Source organism: Scyliorhinus torazame, chromosome 3 (genome assembly GCF_047496885.1).
Source record: "Scyliorhinus torazame isolate Kashiwa2021f chromosome 3, sScyTor2.1, whole genome shotgun sequence".
In the NCBI taxonomy this organism is placed as follows: Eukaryota; Metazoa; Chordata; class Chondrichthyes; order Carcharhiniformes; family Scyliorhinidae; genus Scyliorhinus; species Scyliorhinus torazame.
Genome location: NC_092709.1, coordinates 170,971,038 through 170,998,552, shown reverse-complemented (window position 1 = coordinate 170,998,552; position 27,515 = coordinate 170,971,038). Strand labels below are relative to the sequence as shown.

The window sequence follows — 27,515 nt, the reverse complement described above, 5'->3', positions numbered from 1 at the left end:
TCTGCTTGTCCATTCATTTCATCTATCTATATCCCTCTGCAGAAACTTTACTTTTCTACCTAATTTTACATCACCTGTCACCCTTGAATATGTCACTTCATCTAAGTTGTTCATATAAATTGTGAGATAGTAATTAGCTGAGACTCTGGCACTGATCCTTCCAGTACGCCAATGGTAACAATTTAAAATTACCTATTTATTCCCATGCAGTTTTCTGTCTTTTAACCATTACCCACGTGCCCATGAGTCACAACTCATAGGCACGGCATGTCAGCATTGGTCTGTCATCTGAGACAGGAGGGTGTGATTGTAAGAGTGGCAGGTATGGGGATCCTGAAGGAGCGATGAGAGAGCTTTAGCCATTGCCATTATTCAACAGGTTTGATGTTTTTGCAGCTTGTGTGGATGAGTGGAGATTGCAAGGAAGGGCAAATTGACCACAGCATCATGATAGTGGGTGTCATTCACGTCAGGAAGTCAAAGGAACCCTTTACATTTACTTTATGCTCCTCATTCATTTTATACTCTTAGCTCCCCACTATTTCTGGTATATTTTTGAGTCTTAAATCTACTGTGAAGAGAGACAAAAAATATTTGTTTAACACTGCTGTCATTCCTTTATTCCCTATTTTACTTTTACCTGTCTCCACTGTTAGGAGATCCATGTTTACTTTTGCTGCTATCTTTTTAGATACCTATGGAAACTCTTATTTTTTTAATGTTTATGGCTCGCTTACTTTCATTTTCCATTTCTCCCTCTTTATCAATGTTTTGGTCATTCTTTGCTGGTGTATGAAAATGTTCACATCTTAGGCTGACTACTCTTCTTAGCAATATTATAAACTTCTCATTTAATCTAATATTATCATTTTTAGCTAGCCATCTTGAATTTTATTTCCCAATGGAATATAAATTAATAGAAAATTATGAACTATTTCTTTAAATTACATTGTTCGTCTGTTATTTTACCTTTTAATCTAATTTCCTAATCGACATTAGCCAATTCACCCCAAAACCTATGTTTAATTTGAGTTCAATACTCCAGTTTTGCTGTGATATATAGCACTCTGAAACCCAATGTGAAATTCTATCATATTATGGTCACTCTTTCCCAGAGGATCCTTCACAGCTAAATTACTAACTAACCTTTTCTCATTACACAAACAAGCTGATCTGAAATAGCCTCTATCCTGGTTGACATCACTACCTATTGATTGAGGAAACTGTCTTGAATGCATTCCATGAATCTGTCCTCCAGACTACTTCTATCAATTTGATTTTTCCACTCCACATGAAGATTAATCTCCAATACAACTATTACATTGTCTTTGTAACAAGCTCCTTTTATTTCTTGATTAATATCGTTGTCCAACGGTAAAGACACTGTTCGTAGGCCTACTTTCTGACTCTTGATGATATTTTTTACTCCAGCAATATTGGTTCTTCTTCCAGATCTTCTGAGCCATGATCCTTCCGCACTACTGACCTTCTGTCATCCTTTATTACCAGGTTTACGTGTTCCTTTTCCATCTTGTCTGCCTTTTGAAATTTGAAATGTCCTGCAATATTTCGTTCTTGACTTTGCTCACCATGCACAAATGTCTCTGTAGAGGCTGGTAAATCAAACATATTTATCTTTATTTGTGCCATTATTCAACCCCCTTGTTATTCAAGTCAAGCACCTTTACTTTTAACTTTTTGCCATACTTACTGATGTACTATTACTGTTAAGCTTTTTGTTCCTTCTTGTCACACTCTGCTCATTTTTATTCATTGCATGGCCTTGTGGCCTTGAATTTTCATTTTAGATTTATAAATTTCCCCTTACCTGAAAAGTAGCAGGAAAGGCTAGCGCTCAGACAGAAGCTATAGAGAAAACCAACAGTTGATGTTTCTGGTCTTCAGCCCTTCATCAAGAATAAGGGATGCCACAGATGAGCAACATTTGAAAGGAAACACAAGGAAAAATAAAATACAAGGACGCAGGAAAAGAAATAGAATGATCTGTGAACCATAGAATAGTAGAGCCTCACAGCACTGAAGGAGATTGTAATAACTCTCATGAGGCTCACGCAGATACCCTAATTGATCTTCCTGTGGGATTTGTGGAAAGCGAGCATCCCCATTAGTGTGCAGAGACCCACACAACTGCGGCTCGTAACCAGCCTGTATAAAAGCGGGCCTGGACAGGATGGGCATCTTGGTAGTCCCGGAGGGGACTTACTGTGTGTGTATGCTGCCCTAGCGGCCGTTTCCTTTTACCTAAATAAACTATTGCTTACTTACCTTCCTGGGCCTCCTGGGTTTATCATAGAGATCAGTTAGCTCATTGTCCTTGTGTCATCTCTTTGAATTGCCTAATTATTTCTACTCCCTAGCCCTTTCCTCATCATCTGAAAATCTTTCCCTTTAATTATTTATTCAATTCCTTTTTGGAGGTTATTCCACCATCCATTTTGGCAATGCATTCCAGGTCCTAAAAACTCACTACAGTTTGTCTCCTTTAGGTCACTTTATATTTTTAACCAATGATCTTTAATGTGTGTCTTCTGGTTAATGATTCTGTGCCAGTGGAAACAAGTCCTAATTTTCACTGTCAAAGCCCTTCATCATTTTGAGCAAGGTTATTCAATTTAAATCTATGCTCTAAGGGGTATTGCTTGGGTGGAGAACAGGATGTATGTAAAAGCAGATGTGATATTAGAAGGGCATAAGAGGAGGTATAATCAGGGAAATCAAAGCAGTAAAAGATATTTCAAAGACACAGACGGTGTGTGAATGGTTCAAAGGGGATAAGCAGAAAGGGAAGTGTGAAATCCGATGAGACAGAGCAGGCTCCAGCAGACTGGAAGATGGAGGATGAGGATTGAAGATACAGGTTGAGAGCAAGAGAACAGACCACCCCCCAGTAGTCTTCTGACTGGAGTTGTCTGCTTCTTCCGCCCACTTCAGGAATAAGTAGCTCACCATTCTGCTTGCTAGCAGCGACTGCCAAGCAGAAAATGCAAATTTTAATTTTGGTATGAAATCATTAATGTCAATGTTAAATTTAAAGAGCTGTAAAGCATCAAGTAAAAAAATGAGGTATTATTCGTTGAACTTAAATTTAGTTTCCTTCAAACAGGTGTTGAAGGGCAAAGGCGGAGAGGTCAGGATGCGAGTAGGATGGAGAATTGAAGTTGCAAAATTGCAAGTGACAGGTTGCTTAGAGTTGCATGAACAGAATAGAGGTGTTCAGCAAAGTGATCATCTAATTCACATTTTGTGCCTGATGTGGAGGAATCCATACTGTGACGAGCAAATGGCGTATACCAGATATCAGAGTAAATCACTGTTTCACACAGAAGCAGTGTTTAGGTCACTGGGCAATGGGAAGGGAGAAGTTAACGGACAGGTGTTCTTGCATAGGAAGGTGCTGGTGGAAAGGAGCAGGTGGGGTTGATGGAAGAACAAACGAGGGTTGTCATAATATACGCCAGTATATCATGGTTCAGACACACACTGATGGACACACAGTGGCGTCTCTATGTTGACGACATAATCATTTGGTCCACCACCCCGCAGGAGCATATCAATCGCCTCCAGCGCGTATTCAAACACATACGGGAGCAGGGCATACGCCTCAACAGAGCCAAATGCTCCTTTGGCCAGACGGAACTCAAGTTCCTAGGGGACCAAATCTCCCAGTTGAGTGTGCGGCCGGATGCGGACAAGGTGGCTGCCATCACAGCCATGAAAAAGCCAGAGGCGGTCCTCCGATTTCTGGGCATGGTCAACTTCCGAGGGAAGTTCATCCCTATCCTCGCCTCCCATACCACAGCTCCCAGGAACCTGGTCAGGAAGACAACAGACTTCCAATGGCTTCCTGCCCACGAGAGTGAATGGACAGAACTTAAAACCAAACTTACCACGGCCCCGGTATTGGCCTTTTATGATCCATCGAAAGAGACAAAAATTTCGACCGATGCCAGCCAATCTGGCATTTGGGCAGTGCTCCTGCAACGCGATGAGGCCTCATCATGGGCCCCTGTTGCATATGCGTCACGCGCCATGACCCCCACGGAACAGCGCTACACGCAGATAGAAAAGGAGTGCCTGGGCCTGTTGACAGGTATCGTCAAATTTCATGATTATGTGTACGGCCTTCCCCAATTCACCATCGAGACCGACCATCGCGCGCTGGTCAATATAATACAGAAAGACTTGAACGACATGACGCCTCGCCTCCAGCGCATTCTGCTCAAATTCTGGCGATACGACTTTCAGCTCGTATACACCCTGGGCAAAGACCTGATCATAGCCGACGCTCTGTCCAGGGCAGTCAACACCCCATGTGACCCAGCGGGATTCGTCTGCCAGGTTGACGCCCATGTGGCCTTCGTGGCCTCCAATCTACCGGCCACGGATGAACGCCTCGTCCAAATTCGTCACGAGACTGCGGCTGACCCCCTGCTACAGCGTGTCATGCGCCACCTAACAGGCAGGTGGCTCAAGGGCCAATGCCCGCAGTTCTACAACATCAGAGACGATCTGGCGGTAGTCGATGGTGTCCTCCTGAAGCTGGACCGCCTTGTTATCCCGCACAGCATGCGCCAGCTTGTCTTGGAACAGCTACACAAGGGCCATCTTGGCGTGGAGAAGTGCCGCCGACGGGCCCGAGAGGCAGTGCACTGGCCCGGCATCAATGACGACATCGCCAACACAGTGCTCAACTGCCCCACCTGTCAGCGGTTCCAGCTGGCCCAACCACGTGAGACGCTACAGCCCCATGATTTGGTCACGTCCCCTTTGTCCAAGATTGGCATCGACCTGTTCCACGTGCTGGGCAGGAACTATGTTCTGATTGTGAACTATTTTTCAAACTATCCGGAGGTGGTACGTTTGCACAACATCACATCATTGGCGGTCATCCGTGCCTGCAAGGACACCTTTGCTGGTCACGGCATCCCACTCACTGTGATGTCGGACAATGGGCCCTGCTTTGCAAGCCAGGAATGGTCCAACTTTGCCAGGAGGTACAACTTTGTGCATGTGACATCCAGTCCCCTGTACCCCCAATCCAATGGCAAAGCGGAGAAGGGCGTCCACATAGTCAAACGGCTCCTCTGCAAGGCTGCCAATGTGGGATCCGACTTCTACCTCGTCTTGCTGGCCCCACTGTCCACTGGTCTGTCGCCAGTCCAGCTGCTCATGGGTTGCACCCTCAGGACGACAGTGCCGTCCATTCACGTCCCAGACCTCGACCATGTTCCAGTCCTTCAACGAATGCAACTGTCTCATGCACAGCACAAGGCGGCTCATGACGCCCGTGCAGCTGATCTCCCTGCTCTGGCTCCAGATTACAATATCCGCATCCATCTTCTGGATGGTGGCTGGTCTGCAACTGCTGTGGTTCTTCGGCAGGTGGCTCCCCGCTCGTTCCTGGTTCGTCTACCGGATGGTTCCATTCTGCGCCGTAATCGGCGTGCTCTTCGTCTCATTCCACGCTCGCTACGTGATCCTCCGCCAGTTCCACGCCCTCCTGTTGTCCCTGACCTGGACTATGCAGAGATTCCGGTCACTCTGCATCCTCCTCACTCTGACGCAGTGCAGCCCGCTCATCAGCTGGTGGCGCCTGAACAACCCTTGAGGCGGTCAACCAGAATTCGTCGCCCACCTCAGAGACTTAATTTGTGAACTTTGCACTAATGGATTCTCTGGTCTGTTCTGTTCTTCCGTTTAATCGTTCAAGTGGTTTGTATATAGTGTTCATCTCGTTATTTGTGTGACACACTGTTTTTTTCTGCAACAGGCACCTTCCCATGTAAATAGCTTAGTTTTATGTATATAGTCCTGTAAATATTTCGCACACACGTAGTCAGGAACATTCACCACACACTATTTATTGTCACACAGGCACATTTTTTCATATAAAAGGGGGGATGTCATAATATACGCCAGTATATCATGGTGCAGACACACACTGATGGACACACAGTGGGACCAATCAACATACACAACACTGCAGCCAATCACCAGTGAGAGCACACGCACTATAAAGACAGGGGACATCAGAGTTCCCGCTCATTCGAGTAGCAGCTAGCTAGGAGCACAGAGCTCACAGCCTGCAACACAGACATTCACCATGTGCTGAGTGCATCAACTGGTTAGGACAAGGCAAAGGTCTTTAATTAAAGCTGGTATCGCATTTACCCACAGTTCAAGTATGTTTAAATAGTTAACCTTTTAATAAAATAGTGTTGCACCACTTCAAGTGTTGGTGACCTGTATGTGACCCAGAACACCCAACACATCAAGGGCGACCTGAAGGCAATGGTTTCTTTGGAATTATAAGGCCATTTGCAAGGTGGAGATGGCCTTGACAGTAGGATTTAATTAAAGGTGGCAGAAATGGTGTCGAATTAAGAGGCTGCTGGATTGGAAGTAGAAAACAATCAGGACACAATCAAGATTCTGGTCGGAAAGTGAAGAGGTAAGTGAAGCATGGAAACTGGTTCCACCACGAATGAGGGCCCGGTCAACCATGGTGCAGAGACAACATGGTTGAGATAAAGGGAAGGCACTTAGAAGCTCCATTTGGACCGTTACATTTGGCTTTTAGAAAGAAGAGTGCTTTTCTTTACACAGCACAAAACTTTTAAGTAAAAGTTAGCTACTGATCACAGATTTCGGGAAGTATTTTACACCAGTGACTAGTGTCTCAGCTTCCTTTTCTCTTACGTGAATGACCTTCAAGATGCACTCAACCTGTGGTGCCAGTGAGTTATGGACCTTTCACATTTGCCAACAAGAACTATTAATGTGCCATTACTTGTGCGATATCCTGTGAGCAACAGATTGCGAAAGCTTTCAACCGTTTTTCACACTACTCACTAAGTAAAAATGGTGAGGCTGATAGCAATTACAGGAAAGGAAATGTCATCAGATATGTTACGAGTGTTACACTGAAAGGCCAGTGCATGCTGTGAATTGTGATCATCAACTGCATCATGGTGATACTGATGTTGACTGTTATGCAGAAAGCTTAGATTAATTAAATCAACACATAAATCAGTTATCTTTAAGCCTAATATAATTTCTTTGGTTTCAAATATTTCTAATTTATTTGGAGAAGTGACTATAATTGCAATGTGATATAAAATGTCACTATTTATTAATTACTGGTTTTTGAAAGCCAAGATGGCATTTCCTATAATCACTGCTATTTCACTACCCTACTCTTCGAGGTCATTAAAATAAGTTAGAAATAAGGTGTTGTAGGCCACAGTTCGATTGGTCTGAAGAATGCTTTGCAATCATATGTAGATTACTTGTAAGTCTTTATTGACGCATAACTATTGAAAACTATACACAAAAGGGTACAAGCTAGGAGCTGAGTCAATGCTTGCTAGGACACACGGTTGTGCCCAACACGAGACTGACCCTGGACAGGGGTCATGTGATCTCTTACATCATTATGTGGGCGGTACTATACTCAGTTCCACATTAACCATATATGTGCCATTCCCTTATACTACCCACTCGATTCAGTGAATCAAGTCAAGTTTTGGGAGAGTTTGGCAGGGAATTTCACGATGGCCGCATTGGCGAGATTGTCACAGCCCGTATTCAATGGCACTTAGTGCCAAAAATGAACCCTCATGAGATTCCCGACATTACTGGCTCTCTTGCCGTCTGATTCGCCCGACTCACGCCTCAGCTGCTCGCCACAAACAAGGGGGGGGCTGCATTTAAACACTCTCTCACCATTCACTCCCAGTCAATATACACAGCCATGGCAGCGTGTAGACCTGCATTATGCTTTGGGGATGCCAACCTGGCCAGATTACCTGGCGCTGTGGATGAGATGCAGGGCATCCTGTTCTCCCGACGTGGGGTCAGCGGATCAGCAGCATGGTCAGAATTTCCACCTGGGAGGCAGTGGCAGCAGCTGTCAGTGTGGGCAACATGACAAGGTGGACTGCTGCCCAATGTCAGAAGCAGACCAATCAGCTCCAACGAGCTGCAAAGGTAAGTTGTCACTTCACTCCTGGCACCAGTTCTGCCTGCCACCCCTCATATTCCCAAACCCCTCTCCTGCCCCCAATCCACTGGCTGACACCTCGCTCCCTCCCCACATCCAATCTTCATGCTTGTTCCTCAGAATCCCTTGGTACCCACCAGCACGACCCCATTTATGTCCAGGTGCAGTGTCCACACATGTCACCTGCTATAGACCCCCGACCCATCAAGCATGCTGCTCACAATGCCCTCTCTTTGTTCTTGAAGGAGAAGATAGCCCATAATAAACGGAAAAGGGCCAAGATGGGGGGAAAAATCCCAGAGATTAGAGTCCTCACCCCCATGACAAAACAGGACTGGGGTGGTCTGAGGAGAGAGCAGTCACTGACAGTGAGGTTGGCCTGAGCCTGAGAGGTGAGGTTCCACTGCCCCTTCACCCAGGTGACCTGTCTCAAGTGAGTTGTTCGTGCCAGACAAAATGATCTTTCTCTCTTACTGACCACATGTCCATTGTCTCGCAGGATCACCATCTAATGATGCCAGGCCATCTGGAGTTGTACCCCCCCCGCCATCCAAGAAAACACTTTGGAGGAGAACTTTGATGATGACACTGGCGATGCATCACAGCTATCACCTGCACATTTCACCAGCGCAAAGACACACACCTCAGTGGGCAACATTAGTGGACAGACTTCTTGGGCACAGTCTGGTGAGCACCATACAGTTGCTGAGACACATCAAGGGAGACAGCAGTCGGAGGTGGTGTCAGCGACATTCCAGCCACTGCAAGTGAGAATGGAGGAGTCCCAAATGCTTCAGGCACAGGAGATGGTGCTGACAATGTGTGGCACTGTGACCGACACTGCTAGGGCGGCGACTGCAGTGGAAAAGCTGGAGCACGACTTCCGCGTCTTGGGTGGTCGTGTCCAAGGCATAGCTCAGTCTGTGACATCCATGGCTGAGGGCCTTGAGATAATGTCCCAGTCACTGAGGGACATGCCTGAGATGCAGGTGGACATTGCCGAGGCACTGCAGAGCATGGCCCAGTCACTGAGGAGAATCACTGCGGGTGTCGACACCTTGGTGCCACTGTAGTATATACTATGTGTACGGTGGTAAACGGCTACTGTATTACATGTAATGTGGTAAACCACTGCCCCATGGCTCCGCCTCCCCTCGGGCCCGGTATAAATGTGGCAGGTCTCCGCCTCTGACCCAGTTCGGGATCAGAGGCCAGGAAGTTTTCTGTTTAGTTTATTAAAGCCTCAGTTACGTTCACTACTCGTTCTGTGCTCATTGATGGCACACCAATTTAATAAACTAAACTTCTAAGATGATTCATCGCTCAAGCCTGATCGCCTGGAGCTGGAACCACAGGCAGCCGACGCCACTGCAACATTCGAGCACTGATTAAGCTGCTTCGAAGCGTACCTCGGATCCTCCACCAAAGACTTCACCGACCTCCAAAAGAAGTAGATCCTCAATGCAAGGGTGAGCCCGCAAGTTTTCCTTCTCATCAGGGACGCCTCCTCGTATACGGAGGCGATAATGCTGCTGAAGGGACAATATGTAAAGTCTGTAAATGAGGTGTATGCTAGGCACCCTCTTGCCACGAGACGACAATGCCCTGGGGAATCACTAGCAGAATTCTTGCGAGCCTTGCGGGTACTCGGCCTGAACTGTGATTGCCAGGCGGTATCGGCTACCCAACACGCAGAGCTGTTGATCAGGGACGCCTATGTCGCAGGCATGAAATCGAACTACATCCACCAGCGATTGCTAGAAGGGGACACACTCTGCCTCCCAGAGACAGTGCAGCTCTTAAACTCGCTGGAGGTGGCCTTCCAGAACATGGAGGACTACACCTCCGACCACGTGGCACCCTCATGGGCCTCATAGGCGCCGCCATCATCCAACTCGACTGCGATGCAAGCCTGTGCCGCGCAGCAACCTGCCAACGCCGGAAGCCCGAAGTGCTACTTTTGCGACCAGGGTAAGCATCCCAGACAATGCTGCCCTGCATGGAACACGACTTGCAACAGGTGTGGGAGGAAGGGCCGCTTTGCAAAAGCTTGCCAGGCCCGATCTCTCCCTAAAACCCCTAGGCCCAGCAGCGCTGCCTGCTGCCTGTCGGGGCCGCCCCCAGCTGCCGCGTCACCCGCCATGTGCGACCCGTGGGCGCCAGCATCTTCGACGCAATCTTCTATTTCGCCCGCCATGCGTGACCCATGGGGGCCGCCAACTTGGGACCACGCCGCAGCCTCCCGGGCGCTCTGCCCTCCCGGTCGTATGCTGGCCGCTGCCACCTCCGACCAGCCTACCTATCACCTTCCGAAGCTCGCCTCCAGCACGCTCGACCAGTCCCGGCCTCATCACCTCACAAAATCTACGATGACCATCTGGATGAATGGGCAAGAGGCGGCTTGCTTTTTTGACTTCATACACCCAGATACGATAAGGCGCTGCTCCCTCCCAATTTTACCCGCGACCCAGAAAATCTCCCTGGCTTCCGGATCACATTCAGCAGAAATCCGGGGATACTGTGTCGCGACCCTTACCGTACAAGGCGTAGAGTACACCAACTTTAAGCTCTACATCCTTCCCCATCTTTGCGCTGCCCAATCCTGGGGCTCGACTTCCAGTGCCACCTCCAAAGCCTTACTTTAAAGTTTGGTGGACAGTCTGTAGCCTCGCGACCCTTAAGGTTGCCCCACCCTCGCTCTTCCCTAACCTCACCCCGGACTGTAAGCCTGTCGCTACTAGGAGCAGACAATACAGTGCACAGAACAGGGCCTTTATCAGGTCGGAGGTCCAGCGACTCCTATGAGAGGGGATCATTGAGGCTAGTACCAGCCTGGAGAGCCCAAGTGGTGGTCGTCAAGACTGGGGAGAAGCACCAGGTGGTCATTGACTACAGTCAGACCATTAACCGGTACACGCAGCTCGATGCGTACCTCCTCCCCCGCATATCTGACATGGTCAACCAGATTGCGCAGTATCGAGTCTTCTCCACAGTTGACTTGAAGTCCATGTACCACAAGCTCCCTCTCCGCCCGGAGGACCGCCAATACACTGCCTTCGAGGCAGATGGTCGCCTCTACCACTTCCTCAGGGTTCCCTTCGGCATCACCAATGGAGCCTCGGTCTTCCAACAAGAAATGGACCGAATGGTTGACCAGTACGGGCTGCGGGCCACGTTCCCGTACATAGATAATGTCACCATCTGTGTCCATGACCAGTAGGACCATGACGAAAACCTCCGGCACTTCCTCCACACCGCTAAACTCCTGAACCACACCTACAATAAGGAAAAATGCGTTTTCCGCACAACCCGCCCAGCCATCCTTGGCTACGTTCTGGAAAACGGAGTCCTAGGGCCCGACCCCGACCACATGCACCCCCTCCTGGAACTCCTCCTCCCCCACTGCCCCAAGGCCGTGAAGAGATGCATGGGGTTCTTCTTACTATGCCCAGTGGGTCCCCAATTATGTGGGCAAGGCCTGTCCACTTATTAAATCCACCATTTTTCCCCTGTCCTTCAACCGCATCAAGGCAGATATTGCCAAAGCCGTGATGCACGCTGTGGACGAGTCCATTCCGTTCCAGGTGGAGAGCGATGCGTCGGACTTTGCTCTGGCCGTTATCCTCAACCAGGTGGACAGGCCCGTGGCTTTCTTCTCCCGTACCCTCCATGCCTCCGAAATTCGACACTCCTCCGTCGAAAAGGAAGCCCAAGCCATTGTAGAAGCTGTGAGACATTGGAGGCATTACCTGGCCGGCAGGCGATTCACTCTCCTCACTGACCAATGGTCGGTTGCCTTCATGTTTAACAATACACATCGGGCAAAATCAAGAACGACAAGATTCTGAGGTGGAGGATCGAGCTCTCCACCTGCAACTACGATATCTTGTATCGACCTGGGAAGCTCAATGAGCCCCCAGATGCCCTACCCCGCGGTACATGTGCCAGCGCACAAGTAGACAGACTTCGGACCCTCCACAATGACTTCTGTCACCCGGGGGTCACCCGTTTTTTTCACTTTATCAAGGCTCGCAATCTGCCTTACTCCATCGAGGAGGTAAGGACTGTGACCAGGGACTGCCAGGTCTGCGCGGAGTGCAAACCGCACTTCTATCGGCCCGACAGAGCACACCTGGTAAAGGCCTCTCGCCCCTTTGAGCGCCTCAGCATGGACTTCAAAGAGCCCCTCCCTTCCACTGATCATAACGTGTACTTCCTCAACATTGTTGACGAATGCTCAAGATTCCCCTTTGCCATCCCATGCCCTGACATAACCTCTGCCACCATCATCAAGGCCCTGCACAGTCTCTTCACCCTGTTCGGGTTCCCCATTTACATCCATAGCGATCGGGGTTCCTCCTTCATGAGCGACGAGTTGCTTCAGTTCCTGCTCAGCAAGCCCATCGCCTCCAGCAGGACGACCAGCTACAACCCCCGGGGAAATGGACAGGTGGAGAGGGAGAACGGGACGGTCTGGAAGGCCGTCCTCCTGGCCCTATGGTCTAGAAGTCTCCCAGTCTCCCGCTGGTAGGAGGTCCTTCCCGATGCGCTCCACTCCATCCAGTTGCTCCTGTGCACTGCTACCAACGAGACCCCACATGAACGTATGTTTGCCTTCCTCAGGAAGTCCCCCTCCGGGGTCTCGCTCCCGTCCTGGCTGACAGTCCCAGGGCCCATCCTCCTCCGGAAGCATGCGAGGAAACAAAAATCAGATCCCCTCGTCGGGAAGGTCCTGCTCCTCCATGCCAATCCACAATATGCCTACGTGGCACATCATGATGAGCGACAGGACACAGTCTCCCTCTGGGATTTGGCACCTGCAGTTTCCCCAGCAACCATCACCACCACCCCCGGCCCTACACCATTTCCCTCCACCACTACCCACCTACTTTAAGAACTGGCACCCGCAGGCCCACCGCCGACCATCACCACCACCCCCACCCATACACTGCCGCCCCTGCCGCCCCCCCCCTCCCCGCCCCCTCAACCGACTCGACTACTGGGTGAAGAAGAGGACAACACGCTCCCAGACGTGCAGGTCTCGACACCGGTGCCCAGACCACAGCCGGGACTGAGGCGATCACGGCAGAAGGTCAAGGCCCCCGACAGACCTGATCTTTAAGTCCACTTCACCCTCGCTGGACTCTTTCTTTAACAGGGGGTGAACGTGGTAAACCACTGTAGTATATAATATGTGTATTGTGGTAAACGGCTACTGTATTACATGTAATGTGGTAAACCACTGCCTGATGGCTCCGCATCCCCTCGGGCCCGGTATAAAGGTGGCTGGTCTCCGCCTCTGACCCAGTTCGGGATCAGAGGACAGGAGGCTTTCTGTTTAGTTTATTAAAGCCTCAGTTACGTTCACCACTCATTTTGTGTTCATTGATGGCACATCAGTGCAGATAATGAGGAGCCATCAGAACTGGCAGAGCCAGATGAATCAGAGGCCTCTGGAGCTCAGTCCAGCTGCCCCTCTGTCCCAGGGGGTTACCCAGTGCCTCACGGGCACCGTCAGGGAGGAGGAGGTGCTGGAGCTAACCTAGGGCTTGCTAACAAGGAGATTACTGCAGTCTCCATTTCATCCGAATGCTCCCCCCTCCTAACATGGGTGCATCTCTGCAGTGGGCAGAACAGGGTGACATAGCGAGGCCAGCTACACCGGTACATTGGCTAGGGGCCCCCCGCCCCAGGCCCTCCAGAGGACGTCCACCAAGGGCATCAAAGGCCACAGGACACAAAAAGTAGCAGACTGCCTCCACCTCGGATGTGCATCCTGGGGACACACCAAATCGTAATACTAGACCACGGAAGATCAAAAGCAGTGAGGAGCACTGAGTACGCACTGGGGGTGGTTTACTATCTGTAGCGAGGGCGAATGGAAATCTGTCACAGTAAAATGTTCACTTTAAAACATGTCACACCTCATACATGCAACGCCTCTGTTACGTTAATCTTCGCAGCCAGCCTGCCTGCACCCCCACTCTCTGCTGAACTCCCCATCGCCACGGGCACCAGTGGTCCAAGATCAAAAGCCCCCGATGCAGACGCCGTTCAAAGGATTGGTGTGGGGAAAGCTGTCACAGGAGTCAGATTTTAGCAGTCAGCTACTGTGGAGCACCAGAGCTTTGCTCACAGCAGCTTACCGGCACTCTCCTGTCTTGTATGGTGAGTCGCTGACAGTGCCAACAGAGGCCCATCACCCTGGAGTGTTGTTACACGGGCCCTTGGAAGGGGGAAAAAAGTGGTTGGGTGGGAGGGGGGGGTGTGTGATGGGGCGGCGGGAATGGGGGTGGAGGGAAATTGGCCGGAGAGAGAAATTAGGGGGAAATGGGGGGAAGGAGGTAAATAAGGGGAGAAAAGTGGGTGGGTGGTGGTTGAGCTGATGGACACCACCTTGTCTTAGGAGAATCTGGAGATGGTCAGGGCCTCCCTGATCCGCCTGACATGTCGGACCCTTGCCGCCGCCTGTCCTCTGTCCTCCATTCTCCATCTCCTCATTAGGCTCGTATTCCAGCTCCTCCTGGACTGTCTCATCCTCATCCCGGGCAGCACGGTAGCACTGTTGCTTCACATCGCCAGGGTCTCAGGTTCGATTCCTGCTTGGGTCACTATCTGTGCAGAGTCTGCACCTTCTCCCCGTGTCTGTGTGGATTTCCTCCGGGTGCTCCGGCTTCCCTCTCACAAGTCCCGAAAGACGTGCTGTTAGGTGAATTGGACATTGGTGAATTCTCCCTCCGTGTACCTGAACATGAGCCGAAGTGTGGTGACTAGGGGCTTTTCACAGTAACTTCATTGCAGTGCTAATGTAAGCCTACTTATGATGTGAATAAAGATTATTATTATTATCCTCCTCCTTAGGTGATGCTGCATGCCCTTCTGCTTTCTCCTTCTCCACCATGTGGCACTTCTGCTGTGCCAGATTTTGGAGGGTATGGCAGACCACCAAAACATTTGATACCCTCTGGGAGTGTACTGCAGGGCACCGCCAGAGTGGTCAAGACAGCAGAATCGAATTTTGAGCAGCTCAATGCACTGCTCAATGACAGCACTGGTGACAAAGTGGACCTTATTATAATGGGTCACTGCCTCGCCCTCAGGCAGGCGCAATGGCATCATCAGCCATGTCCTCAGAGGGTATCCCTTGTCTCCCACGAGCCAACCCATCAGCCTGGGGTGGTTCTCGAAGATACTGGGGATCTCGGAGTGCCCCAGGATGTAGCTGTCAAGCACATTCCCAGGGTAGCAGGCACACATATGCATGATCTTGAGGTGGTGGTCACACACGATATGATCATTCAGCCAGTGGAACACCTTTCTTTTAATATAGGGCACTCCCTGATGCCCTAGCGCTTGCAGAGCAACATGCCTGCCATCGATCTCCCCCTGGACCTGGTGCGATGGTAGTGCATCCATCAATCCAGGACCACCAAGGTGCCTGGGTATACCGGGTATATAGACAGTCGTCACCTCCCAGATGCACCTGTGGGCTGATGACAGTGAAATGTCATATAGGTCCCCACTCGAACCCTGGACTGACCCAGTGGCATAAAGGTTTAATGCTGCAATGATCTTCATGGCCACAGGGAGGTGTCTTCCTACTCCACGGAATGCCATGTCCGCAAGTATATGGCTTAGGTGCCGCACTGTCTCCCTGTTGAGACGGAGTCTTCTGCAGCGTTTGCTGTCCTTCAACTCATGTGCACCTTGGGCTGTCGCTGGCCTCCCCTCCTGGCTCCCTTATTAATCTGATGGGCGACTGTGTCTTCAGGCTGTGCGGTGGCCCCCTGCACATGTGGTGCCACCTCCAGTCTGCGTTGGCGTCTCTGCCTTTGATGGCGTCTGCCTGCGTCAGCTGCCACAAATACTGCGAGGTTAGTCTCCGCAGGGTCCACACCAGCAAACAGTTTTGTATCTGGAAGGAATTGGAGAAGGGCTTCCATCCCAGGACCACAAATCCCCCAGGCCTCCACCACACTTACCATGACTGTGCCACCTTCTTTCAGAGTGCCATCCAGTGAGCCAATTGTGCTGCACAATTAACCCCGCTGGATCAGGAGCCGCTGGACCCCAGACATCTGCTGGGAACATGAGGGAGGATGTGCTCAGCTGTCCTCCAGTCATCCAGAAATTTACCCTTTGGTTGCGAGATGAATCTCCGTGGTAAAGCCTTGCTCTTTAGTGTTTGATTGTTGGCCGGTGTCTCTATGGTGCTGATACTCCTAGAGTACAGGAACACTGTCTAGGAATCAAAGGCTGCAGGACATGCAGTGTGCTAATCATCCTCTCAGACATGGAATCTGTGCCTTCGAGGAGGCACTTGTGAGTTCATGAGCGTGAAGTGCTCTCACAATTAACAAGGCTTATTCCTCATTTGAAATTGGAGAATTGTGCCTATGTTTCAAAAGTAGAATTTTTGATCCCACGCATTTCATAATTATACTCAAATGTTCGAGTTCTTCATTCTTCTACAATTGTTTTTTGAGCTTATGAATCCTTTCATTCGGCTCAGCAACTACTCTGGCAAGTTCAGTTTATGTTTTGGAGTTATCTAAAAGTTTGACAACTTCACCTGGGCATTCTGTTCTGTTCAGGATCTTTCTTCCACAGTAACTGAGCGCATTTTGGTCGTTTTCAATTCACTGGTTAGATCTGTTTCATAGAATTTCTCTTATCTACTTTCAAAGTCTAGATTTACTCTTCCATAATGTGTATCTCTACCACAATGTTGTTCAGATTGTCATGTTATGTAGACTGGTCGATGTGAATGATGCACTACAGAACATCTTGACGAGTTAAAATAAATTATTATGAAACAACTGCCTGGTAAAGATAACTGGAATAAGTATGTAACAAATTACGAACACTAACTAAGTATTCTAGAGCTACTGCAAGATACGTCTATCCACCAACACGACTTACTCCCCACTCCCCGAGGCACAGAGTCACATGGTAGGTTTACACTGCCACCTGATGGTCGGAGGTAGTGTACAATTTTACATACAAGATTGCTTATGCTTATCATCCCACATATTGGACTGAAGTTTAAGAAGTTCCTCAGTTTTGGTTGTTAATTCTTTTTTCAGGCAACTGCTCTGATGCATCAGCAATTCGTTCTCCTTTTCCTGGCATTTTGCACGATGCTGAATAGAAACTTCTCATGCTTGAATTTCATCAGGTTTTAACCGAAGATCCATTTTTGTTGAATTTGCTTAATCATTTAAGCATTTCAGGCCCTCCTTCAAGTGTTCTACTTTCTGTGTGCGAAATTGCAGTGCTTTCGTCAGACCTCATTTCTCTTTTACAAACTTATCTTTTGTACACTGATCAGTTTTTTTTTAGCAGAGCATAATTCCTCTGCACTATCCTTCAAGCTCACTTTCTGAAACTGCGGGTGGGATTCTCTGATCCTGAGGCTAAGTAAACGCTGTCACGTTTTACGACGGCGTCAACAGGCCCCCAGGAGCAGCGATTCCGAGCCCTACAGGGGACCAGCATGGCACGGGTCTGCGCATGCGCACTGCGACAGGCGCGAATGCGCACTATGACCGGCGTGGTTGCGCGCATGCGCGGTGGCTTCCTTGTCCGCGCCGTGCCCGACGCAACATTGCGTAGGGCTACAGGGGCCGGCACGGAACAAAACAGACCCCAGCCCGAGAGGCTGGCCCGCCGATCGGTAGGCCCCAATCGTGGGCCAGGCCACAGCTGAGGCCCGCCCCAGGGTTGGACCCTTCCCCCCCCACTAGGCTGCCCCAAAAGGATGCACGGCGAAGTCCCGCCAGGTAAGACCTCACGTGGACGGTGTCGGCGGGACTTGGATTTCTTTTGCGGCCATTCGGCTCATCCTGGGTGGAGAATCGCCAGGGGGGGCCTCATAGAGCGGCCACCGACCGGCGCCGTGCCGACTGCGCCGGCAGCGATGGCGCGATTCTCCGCTCATCGGAGAATCGGCAGACTGGCGTCGGGGTGGCGTTGCGCAATTTGCGCCTGGCCCGGCAATTCTCCGGCCCGGTGTAGGCTGAGAGAATCCCGCCCTGCATTTCTGCCCATTGTTACTGACACCCTTCAACCCTTCATATTCTTTTGTGTGAAGTATTACTTGCTCTTGCCGTTCTGGATTGTTAATTTTCATCTCTTCGTATATATCTTTGGAAATGTAATGTCTGCACAAGTTTTCTTCCATATGTCCAGTCATCATCTTCAGTTCTGCAGTATCTTTCTGGTATGTCTTGGTTTTCTCCTGGAATATAGAACATCACTGAGGCTCCTCCGCCAACTGGTTCTTCAGTTTGTTCACGGCGACATTAAATCATTTTGCGTCTCCCCTAATTTTCCAAGGGAACAAACTTTGACCTGAGTGATCCTAATAGCGCATGAAGGTCCTTAAGCAGGTTTTACTTTTCTTTGCAAAGCTCAGTTACTTAGTCTTGAGTTTTCTTGTATTTCAACAGAGTCTCCTCGACAGTTTTCTGTTGTTCTTCCTTTCTGCTGTTGAAGGCAGTCTTCACTTCTTCATGCTGCTGAAGGGTTATATATACCTTTTGCATTTGATCTTGAAAGACAATCAGATGTTCTTTCAACTGTTTATTTACTTGTTAACTTTTTTGACAACTCATTCTGTGCTCGATTGCATTGCCTTAAGATCACAAAAGCACTGAATCCTGGCATGTGCTTGCATTCAAATGGTCATTGGATAGACATATGGATGATAAGGCAATAGTGTAGATAGGCTTTAGAGTGGTTTCACAGGTCGGCGCAACATCGAGGGCCGAAGGGCCTGTACTGCGCTGTTATGTTCTATGTTCTATGTTCTATGTTCTAAAGCCAATTTATCCTGGAATTTAAAAGTATCATTCACTCCTCTTAGGTTGCTGACTCTATCCTCTGGGACCTGAAGCTAGACTTGCAAACAATCCTTCGGAGTTTTCCCTGCAGTAAGGAATTTTAAAATCTCTCCCTTAAGCTTCTGAGCTTTTCATCAGAGCTTTATCCTGGTGACTTTTCTTCTGCATCTCTGCTTCTGCAGTTTCCTTTTAGGCCTCCTACTTTGCTGAATTTGTTCTCAGTCTTCCAGCATTCTCACTTTTCTCTGCATTTTCTGCAAGTTCTGAGGGTTTTCCACAAGCTGCCACAGTATTTTGTGATGTTAGATGCAGGTTGTTAGGTTGAGCAAGTCTTCTTAATCAGTAGCAGATTAACTGTAAATCTTCATTGACTCTTGGAACTATTGGTAAACATACAGCAAAGGGAGGGGCAGCTCGGTGGCGTAGTGGTAGCACTGCAGTCTCACGTCGGCGAGGTCCCAGGTTCGATCCCGGCTCTGGGTCACTGTCCGTGTGGAGTTTACACATTCTCCCCGTGCTTGTGTAGGTTTTACCCCCACAACCCAAAGATGTGCAGGGTAGGTGAATTGAACACGCTAAATTGCCCCTTAATTGGAAAAAATTAATTGGGTACTCTAAATTTATAAAAAGAAAATCATACAGCAAAGGGTTCAATCTAGAAGCTGTCTCCCTGCTTGCTGGTGCACATGGCTCTGTCCAACACTAGAGTGACCCTGGGTGCAGGTCATGTGCTTAGAATATGTATAGAATATACAGTGCTGAACGAGGCCATTCAGCCCATCGAGTCTGCACCGACCCAATAAGCCCTCACTTCCATCCTATCCCCGTAACCCAATAACCTCATCTATCCTTTTTGGTCACTAAGGGCAATTCGGCCCATCGAGTCTGCACCAGCCCTTGGAAAGAGTGCCCCACTTAAGCCCACGCCTCCACCCCATCCACATAACCCAGTAACCCCGCCTAACCTTTTTGGACACTCAGGGCAATTTATCATGGCCAATCCACCTAACCTGCACGTCTTTGGACTGTGGGAGGAAACCGGAGCACCCGGAGGAAACCCACACAGACACGGGGAGAACGTGCAGAATCCGCACAGACAGTATCCCAAGCCAGGAATCGAACCTGGACCCTGGCGCTGTGAAGCCACAGTGCTATCCACTTGTGCTACTATGCTGCTCTCTTACATCACTGCGTAAATGGTAGCGGACGAGATCCCCTGTTAACCCTATATGTGTCAGAACTTTATATTACAGAAGGTAGCAGATAGCAATGGGCAACTTGTGCGTCTTCTCAGTGCCATGTGAGGCCTGGCATTGCAGGGTGGTGGGGTCCTCATGCTGCACACAAGGTACTGCTCTTGGTCAGCCTGATCTCACCTTCCATTGACTGAGTTCTCGGGAAGGAAAGGTGAGATCCGGCCTGTACTGCTGGTCAGAGAAATGAAGGAATTGACAGTCAGCGCCAACTCCCTCTATGTGACATTGATCTGTGCAACCCAACACTCAGGAGCTCATTCGCCTTGACTTCAATATCCTCCACAAGGGCTTGTAGGTCTGAATGAGAGAGGTCATGTATTCTTAGTCTCTACCTTGGTGCTGCAGCTTTTTAGGTACAGATAGAATGAGAAAATGCTAATTATGTAGAAGTGTAAAAATAAAACATACAAGATACACAGGGTGAAGTAATTTGCGAGGAAAAGGAAAAGGCCAAGCAGTGCTCCTGCCTTACATTCTTGTCGTACAATGTTCTACTGAATAATGCAGACTAAGCAGTGGAATGAAAAGACTGCTTAGAGGCGCAATTTAGTGGACTGAAGTTAAAGTCTGCTGAATGGCGCGGGTCGCAGGCTGTTTCTTGGCAGCTGCAGAACCGAGTAACATCCGCTATTTTGCCATTTGTATTGGCCTCGGGGAGATTTTCTCCCCAATGCCACACTTCGAGGCATTCATAGAATTTAGAATCTACAGTGCAGAAGGAGGCCATTCAGCCCATCGAGTCTGCACCGGCTCTTGGAAAGAGCATCCTACCCAAGGTCCACAGCTCCACCCTATCCCCATAACCCAGTAACCCCACCCAACACTAAAGGCAATTTTGGACACTAAGGGCAATTTAGAATGCCCAATCCACCTAACCTGCACATCTTTGGACTGTGGGAGGAAACCGGAGCACCCGGAGGAAACCCACGCACACACGGGGAGAATGTGCACACTCCGCACAGACAGTGACCCAAGCCGGGAATCGAACCTGGGACCCTGGACCTGGGAAGCAATTGTGCTAACCACTATGCTACCGTGCTGCTTCCAAGCTGAAGCTCGCCAGCAGGAAAGGCTATTCAGAGATTGGGCGCCATTTTGTCCAGCAGCACCGATCTCCCCCAACCCCCCCCCCCACTTTTTCGCCCCCCCTGCGTTTTTGACCCCCCCTCACCACCACCCCCCCCCAACATTGAGGAGGCTCCCAAGAAACCCATCTCACCTCCCCCGACTTGGCAAGGCCCCCCTCCCAGGCCCAACCCTTGACACTGCCAACCTGGCACCCTGGTAGTGCTCTGGTATCCTGGGTGTACCTGCTAGGGTGCCAGGGTGGAAGTGTCAAGGTGCTCAGGTGCCAGGGGAGTGCCACAGTGACTCCTGCCTTGTCCCCAATCACACCGGTTTTCTAATGACCTGGGAGATCCCCCCAGGTGCCGTAATGCCTGGTCTCCATTTGTGTGGATCAGTACTAAATAGCACCCTTGTGAGGTCTCACAGGCCATTGACTGCCGGGCGCTGGGTGAATCCAGCATCTGGATATCTAAATGAGGTATTAGGCTCATTTAAATATTCAGATTGGGATCTCGCCCAGTGAGTGCAAGACCTAGATCACGCTGGGTGGAACGAGTTGAGTGACTCGTGATCGGCCTAGTGCAGTGCCTGATTCGGGGCTGGAGCGTGATTCACTCCTTGCGCCCGGATGGGTTTCTGAATTGCATCATAGATGCTTCTAGCTGGCTCAGCAGCTTGCATCAGTTTTACACTGGCTTCTGACATGCTTTCAGAAATGCACAGGGCAATGAGCTTACCTAAGGAACCATGATGTATTTTGGTGTCGAGGTCAGAGGCAGATATAGGACTTATTTAAAGATGCGACCACAGTGTGAATGACATTGAGGAAATTCTGGATGATAGAAATGCTAGCCAAAAGGGCAGCGAGGTGGGAGATTCGATTTGAGCAGATAAGTATGAAGTAATATCGTTTTTGTGATGTGAGACAAGGAATGAAAAAATGCTGACAGGTAAGCAGAGAGTAATAGGGGTTGAAATGATTCCCTGAAAGTGTGCGTACAGATTGATAAATCTGTTTAAAAAAGGCTGATAGTTTTGTGGATTTTATAAATGAGACACGGCGTTCAAAAGTATAAAAAATTAACAACAAATTTATAAAAACATTGATTTGACTACAGTTGGTGTACTGTGTGGAATTTCCTGCACTCGGCTGCAAACGAGCATAAAGGTATGGAGAATAAAGAGCACAGATTCACCAACCTGATGTCGGGGAATTGAAGCTATAATTAGAAGCCAAGATGCTTAGATTAATTTTACTGGGACACAGAAATCTCGGAAGAAATTTAATAGAAACCTATAACATTAAGAAGACCCTCTCCCCCGATTTACTTATTCTTACACCAGTTTTCAACAGCTTAATTCAGATTTACTAAGCCAATGCCAAAGCTTTGATAAAGTAGCAATAGTCGTGACTCAGTGTTCTGATGAAATCATTGAACAGGTGTCTCAATAATAGGTCAAAAGCAATTATGATAGAGTATTCAGAGCTGTTAATTTGTTTAAAAACTGAACTGTGGCTGAGGGTAGATATGAATTCTGTGGAACCAGAGTTTTGAAATTGCACTCAGCCATTCTGTTAGTGCAGCAAAGTTGGTGTGGCAGACTTTACTGCTCTTGAACACTCCAGATGATCAACATTAGGGTATGGTTGCTTTATTTGAAGCAGCGTGGCATCAACTTGGGCACCAGCCAAAGGAAAGTAGTGCCACTGTCCAACAACATTTCGGCCTCTGTATAAATAATGACTGTACTGACAATTTGATTGAGGTTTAGGCTCAATTACTAGACTACCTGATCATGTAATAAATACTGTTACGACACCCTGGGCAAGTGCACGGTCAATTCCAGCCCCACACACCCCGGAGTCACAACAAGTGAATTAACCAGTAATTCTTATGAAAATCCCCAAAGTCTTTGGCCCTTGGCTGCCCAATATTTACAGTCACCAGGTGTGTAAGTTGAAACACAATTACTGGCCTTGATTCTCCACCCCACGAGGCTGGCAACGCGGATCGCAATCGGGCATCTGGCTTAAATCGAGGCTTGCGCAAGGGACCCCCTGACAAAGGAAAACCCACGGAGACCCCTTAACTAAAGGGACCCACCACAGTGACCCCTTAACTAAAGGAACCCACCACAGTGACCCCTTAACTAAAGGAACCCACCACAGTGACCCCTTAACTAAAGGAACCCACCACAGTGACCCCTTAACTAAAGGAACCCACCACAGTGACCCCTTAACTAAAGGAACCCACCACAGTGACCCCTTAACTAAAGGAACCCACCACAGTGACCCCTTAACTAAAGGAACCCACCACAGTGACCCCTTAACTAAAGGAACCCACCACCGTGACCCCATAACTAAAGGGACCCACCACAGTGAACCCTTAACTAAAGGGACCCACCACAGTGACCCCTTAACTAAAGGGACCCACCACAGAGACCCCTTAGCTAAAGGTACCCACCACAGTGACCCCTTAACTAAAGGAACCCACCACAGTGACCCCTTAACTAAAGGAACCCACCACAGTGACCCCATAACTAAAGGGACCCACCACAGTGAACCCTTAACTAAAGGGACCCACCACAGTGACCCCTTAACTAAAGGGACCCACCCACAGACACCCCAAGAAAAGAAAACCCTGTCTGGAAGCTAGGAGAAGTTCAGAAATGGACAGTGAAAGAAATTGCAGCTGTAGCACTTACCTGGAATCACGACGTGCCCATTTCTGGAAAGAGAATAGTTGTGACCTGCATTTAAACCACTCAAATCCTTTAGCAGCAAGTGATTGATTCATTTCTGATAGTGGGTTGTGATTGACATCTTCCACAAAACAGCTGTGAGCCTTGCTTCATTCATCTTCTTCACTCTAAATGCTGCTGCTTCACAGCTCCAGGAACCCAGGTTCAATTCCGGCCTGGGGTGACTGCCTGTGTGAAGTTTGCACTTTCTCGCCGTGTCTGTGTCGGTTTCCTCCGGGTGCTCCGGTTTCCTCCCACAGTCGAAAGGTGTACAGTTAGATGGATTGGCCATGCTAAATTGCTCCTTAATGTTCAAAATGTTAGGTGGGGTTACTGGGTTACGGGGATAGGGTCAAACCTTGGGCTTCAGAAAGGTGCTATTTTCATGGGACGGTGCAGACCCGATGGGCTGAATGGCCTCCTTCTGCACTGTAGGGATTCTATTATTCTATGATAAGCCACATCAAAGAGAGTTAAGTGCTGTTAATTTCTAGCTCAGCACTTCAAAATCTCGTAAACATGAAGGGGCCTTATTGGAATGCACTTAACTCTCTCAAGAGGGGTGGAAAGAGGTAAAAAAAATGCAAGTGAAAGAGAAAAGAGTCTCTGTTTCAGATGAGGTTCTTAGCATGCGGCACAGCAGGCTGGCATTAAGATCTTTGTTTTGCAGTCTGTACTGATCTTCCCAGTAGTTTAAAAAATATTGTACTCATAACTTTCCTGGAGAGGCAAAGACTTTTTCATCAAGCTTTGCTTTCAGTTCATGGTTTGTCTTCAGGCCTCTGTAGTCTAAGGAATCCAACACCCACAGGCTTATTGGAGAGGGAGACATCCCATTCAGCAGGCTTTCTGGAAAGAGTAAGCTGAACCTTTTGCCACCTTACTGCCAAAATCAAAACTGAAACCTTCAGGTCACTGAGAAGCATTCAGGGGGATAAGCTCCAATCACCACCTGTTACCGGGAAGAGCACAGCCTTTTGGGGCCAATTCATTGGCCACTAGCCAAATCAATCAAACTGAGTTGCAACCCATCTCTTCTCTCTGATGCTGGCCGGTCTACAGTTCTGGTTTAAACTAGCACTGGCTTCTGCTTTCTTCTGTTGAATTAAAGACACAGATCACTTGCCTTAAAGACACATATCCATTAATCACCCATGAATAAAAAATGTAACTGCAAAAGTAAAGGAAAGGGGACATAATGGAACAAACAGGAAGGACCTTATATTACCCATGTGTTTAAAAGTCTATTGATTACACAACTGGGGGGGTGGGGTGGATGGCACACCCCCTCGGAAACAATGTTAATGTGGAGCGGCGGTTCTCCATGCCAACCCACCCACCAGCAATAAAGCACTCCCAGGCGGATTAACAAGTTCCAAGCAAGACTTCTGCCCTTTGGAGCTGCCTGCAAATTCAATTGGCTGGCAGTTCCATCAGTCTGACAATATCAAGAAGGTGATAGTGTTCTGGTGGCCGCTGCCAGGGCAACAGCAAAAGGAGAAGATGGATATCCAGAGCAGGTAAGTCCGGAGTCTGTGGCCAGGAGGGTTCCAGTAGGTTAGGGAGAGGGGTGGTTTTAAGCGAGGAAATGGGTAGGAAGGAAGGGTGGGGTTCAACCTTAGAGGCGGCTGTGGGGGGGGGGGGGGGGGGGGGGGGGCTAATGATTGGCACAGAACATTCTTCAAAGTGCCACCCCCTCTACCTTCCCACCCTGCAGCCATATGCTCTGGGCGGTGTGTTATATGGGCCAATTGGCTTAATAACAAGCCTAATTGTCCCTTAAGTACTTATTTAAATATGACAGACTGGCTGCTGATTGTGGCACTCAGCTACGCTTCATATTGTGGGGGTGAGCTTGGGGATCGGTGGGAAGGCTTTGGGTTTGGTGCCCGATCTACTTTACATTCTCCCACATGGGAAATACCTTCGCCAAGGGCATGTAAAATTCAGCCCCAAATCTCCCCAGTCCCACACTGAAACTCAGATCAGCTTCAGGCAAGGAATGGCTTTCTCCATGGTATGGGACGTAACTGAGGAGGAGTCACAGAAGCAGCAATTTGTGGTAACATAACATCATCCCCAAATGAACTATAGTGAGTAGGATATTATTTTATGAATGAATATGCAGAACTTTAGAAAATGAGTTTCATTGATAAAGCATTTGCAACTTTAACTTTCTGATCATGCATTTAGCTGAATTTAATTTGACCCACATGATTGCTGTCAATGATTGCTTGTACTTTGGGGGATCCAGCAAAATTGTGAAATTAAATAACGCTGCTTTCAGGGAAATGAGCCAATGTTGCTTTCAAAGTTTAATATTATAGTCCTGTTTGGTAGCTCCAGAAACAAAAATCTTTCTGATCTAATTCAATACAGTGTAAAGAATCCAGAGAGTTGGAGCTGCTGACCCTGGCTGAAAATGTCAGTCTGCTACATAATCAAATGCAGCACCATTGAGTTTTTTTTGCATCCATTCTCAAGACATTAATAGTTTAGTAACAGAACACTACAATGCCTGAATAGTTCTTAATACAAATATCCAACCACCATGTTTATGCTACAAGCATAAGATCGGCTATAACTGTATGTTAACCTTCTACCTTGATCCAAAGAAATCATGCTTGGAAACATTGCACCAACACCAAGGTATTACATGCTTAAGCAGGTTGTGGTTTATCTTAAAAGGGATAATTGATGCCAACAACTGCCTGCGGTATCCACAAGTCAGTAATTCACTGGACACAGCACTGCACAAAGCCCAACCACTGTATTTGACCTCTGGCACATTATGTTAGTGTTCTGCTATCTTTACCCACCACCCCACCACCACCCAGCATAGTAAACTTATTCAGTCAATCTTACTGTCAGTTTAAATTCTCAGCGAAAGGAAATTTTAAATCATCGCAAGAGCTTAAGTCAGTTATGCTATCGACAGACTTGGTCTTAAGATAACGTGTCCTCTCCTCCAGGAATATTTAGACTAAATAAAGATATGCCAGAATAAAACACACAGTCCAGTATAGCAGAAACCTCTCTCTTAAAGAGTCTACCTCTCTGAGAAATAGAATCCGTGCAGGAAGAATTCTAGAAGAGTTATCGTTCTTGAGATTTACAGATTGAATTATAAAATAACATTTTATAATTACTTAATAATACTTTAATGTAAGTTAATCTTGGATTACATTCTAATAATGTTTTGAACACTACAATGTAAATGCAGGCTACATTAATCTATCTATATATAAATACAAAGTACAAATTTATTTAAAATTAAATTTAAGATTCAAAACCACCGAGAAAATAAAACTAGGATATTCAAACAATTAATAACTAGTTTTTAATACTCACAATCAAAGTAAACGGTATAGTTTTCAGCTGTCTTTGGACGGGATTCTCCGGCCGCGCCTGCCCAGTGACTGTAAATTCCCGCCTGAGGTCAATGGACCTTCACATGGGCCGTGTCCCACCCATGACGATCTTGTGGAGGGTGGGGGCAGAAGAATCCAGCCCTTTGAGAGGAAATCATAATCGGCCTTGACGCCCTGATGATCACACAAAGCTGACTGACTTGTTTACCCA

At 48.3% G+C, this 27,515-nt stretch overlaps 1 long non-coding RNA gene across 1 annotated transcript; it reads right to left on the bottom strand.

Moving 5' to 3' along the window:
* Positions 1-1,322: 1,322 nt before the first annotated feature.
* Positions 1,323-27,515, bottom strand: LOC140408810 (uncharacterized). Its single transcript, XR_011940204.1, has 2 exons — positions 27,285-27,515; positions 1,323-1,613 (listed from the first exon to the last, which is right to left on the bottom strand). It is a non-coding gene; the product is annotated as an uncharacterized lncRNA (long non-coding RNA).